Raw genomic sequence first — 2738 nt, 5'->3', positions numbered from 1 at the left:
CGGGGTTGGGGTGGGGTTGGAGAGGGGCAGGAGCCGGGCCTCAGCATATCGGGGTCGAGGAGGGCCAGGAAGGGCTGCCAGCTCTCGGCCCTCCGTGGGCACAGCTCTCCCCACTTCCCTGCTTGTCCACGGCTCTCAGTCACCCTGGGGCAGAGGTGTTCACGTTTGCCAGTGAGTCACTGACTCATTCGTGTGCTCAGTCAGTACACGCCTGCAGACGAGCTCCAGAAGGGTACCGTGGTGAGCAGAAACCAGACAAGCTCCTGGACCTTGCTGGTGGGGAAGATGCATACAGATTAAATACCACACAAGTGAGTGTCAGAACAGGAGGCCCAGTACGTGCTGTGAAGGCGAGTATAGAAAGCAATGAGTGGACATGGCACAAGGACAAGGCCCAAGTTGGGGGACAGATAAGAGCCCTGAACAAATGACCTTCAGTCGCAGATCTGATGAGTGAGGAGGTGTTGACTGGGGAGTCAGGGAGATAGAGAGAGGAGAAGGAAGAGCCTTTCCATGCCAGGGAAAAGCCACATAAAGGCTTTGCAAGGCAAGGTGGCGTGCTCGAGGGCCCAGCAGGCCATAAGCAGATCCGAAGGAGTCTGTTTTTGCTCACCACTGTGTCCCGTCCCCGGCGCCTGGCAGAAGAGGCCCTCGGTATTTGTTGAACTAAGAAAGGCTGTTGAGGAGGCGGAGCTTGGCAGGTGGTGATCCAGACCATGCGAGGCCTTGTAAGGCTGTCGTGGACCTCAGGTTTTATTCCCAGGGCCATAGGAAGCCAAGGAAGGCCATCAAACGAGAGGGCAGGGTCACTCATACTCAATCTGCTTTTGGGGTGAGAAACTGATTGTAGGGACTTCGTTATAAACTGAGAGACAAACTGAGAGACAAACCACGAAGTGATTGTCAAGGTCCTGATAAGAGATGCTGAAGGTAGGCTGGGCCAGGAGGGGCCGTGGAGGTTAAGGGGCTGGGTCCCATATGGCTGACTGTGTAGTTTCAGTCCTGGACACAGGGGCATGGAAATCACACTGGGCCCCTGTGTGTGCACGCCCAGAATTCGAGAGGAGAATGGAGGAGAGGGGACTGAGGCATAGCCATCCTCCTAGGGGGTGATTTCTCACTTTCTCCCTTCTTCTGGCAAGTACACACACCCTATAGCAAAAATAAAAAATGAAGGTGAGCTGACTCCATGGCCTGGCGGTTAAGGCTGCTGGATCCATACGGTTGATCCCACAGTTTGAGTCAGGCCCAACGGCGGGACCGTCCCCGTAGAGCGTGCTTACTCCCTTTCGCTGTCTCTCTGTCCCTCTCTGGCGAGTGTACGTGTCCTCTGGCAAAACTTAAAAAAATGTAAAGGAGAGAAATACTAAAGGCTTAGGCTTGAGAGACAGAGATGAAGAGGCATGCATAATATAAGTTTTTTTTTTTTGAGGGGGGGAGATTTTCACTATAGGGCACCTGCGCTTGCCAGACAGACAGAGAGAGACATAGAGACAGAAAGCGAGAAATCACCCCCCAGGAGGGATGGTCACGCCGCAATCCCTTCTCCTCCATTCTCCTCTCGGGATCTTGGGCACACACGCACACGCGCCCGGCGTGAGTTTTAAGCCACCGGGTCCGGGACATGAACCACGGTCGACTATGTGGGAGTCCAGCGACATAGCCATTACGCCAACTGCTGGTTCCCGCATAATATAAGTTTATTTATTCACTCAAGAAACACTGAGCACCGACTAAGTGCCAGACAGAAGTGCTGGAGATTTTTGAGGGAGCAAAAATCAACATGGCTCTTCTCTGACAGGTGGCGTGGAGGTTAAGGTGCTGGATCCCACAATGTAGACTCTGCCGTTTGAATCTCAGACCTGGAGACTTGAAAGTCATACTGATGATGTATAGTGATTAATTATATTTTACTTAAATTAAAATATATTATTTAAAAAAGAAAGAAAGAAAGAAAATCACACTGGGCATGTGCGTCATGAGAAGGAAGTGGAGAAGGGACCACAGTGTGGTCGTCCCCCAGGGGTGACCTCTCTCTCTCTGGAGAGCACATGTGCTCTATAACAAAAACTACGACATGGCCTCTACCTCCGTGGAGCTTTATAATTAACTCATTAAATACTATTATAAACAAAGGTACAGCCACACCATGGCAAACCCACCAAGTGTGCGGTGTTAGGAAGGAGGAAGATGAGGGAGCCGACCCCGTCAGGGAGAGCAAGCGACAAGGGTGTCCCTGAGGATGAAACTGAAGCCAAGGCCTGAGGAGTGGCCATCAGTAAGGCAGAGGTGGGTTCCAGCCAGAGGAGACAGCACGTGCAAAAGCCGTGCTCCAGCCTGGGGAAGGGCCGGGGCTGGAGCCTACAATGAGGCAGCATGATGGCTCTTGGCTTTGGCCATGTTGAGTTTGTTGATTTTTTTGAGAGATTTTTGGTATAGGGTCCGTGCACTCACTGAAGAAGCAGAGAAAGATGGAGAGACAGAAAGTGAGAAATCACCCCCCAGGGGGATGGCCATGCTACAGTCCCTTCTCCATTCTCTCTGGATTTGGGGCATGCACACACCCATGCCCAATGTGAATTTTAAGTCGTTAGGTTCAAGACTCAAACTCTGGTTGACTATGTGGGAATCCAACGATGTAACCATTACGCTATCTGCTGGTTCACAAAGTTTGGTCTTTTTTTTTTTTTAAGAATTATTTTATTTAACTTTATTGATTTATTGATTTATTTAAATTT

This window comes from Tupaia chinensis, unplaced genomic scaffold, assembly GCF_000334495.1.
Source record: "Tupaia chinensis unplaced genomic scaffold, TupChi_1.0 Scaffold000239_1, whole genome shotgun sequence".
Classification (NCBI taxonomy): Eukaryota; Metazoa; Chordata; class Mammalia; order Scandentia; family Tupaiidae; genus Tupaia; species Tupaia belangeri.
Note: the sequence above shows the minus strand (reverse complement) of the source record.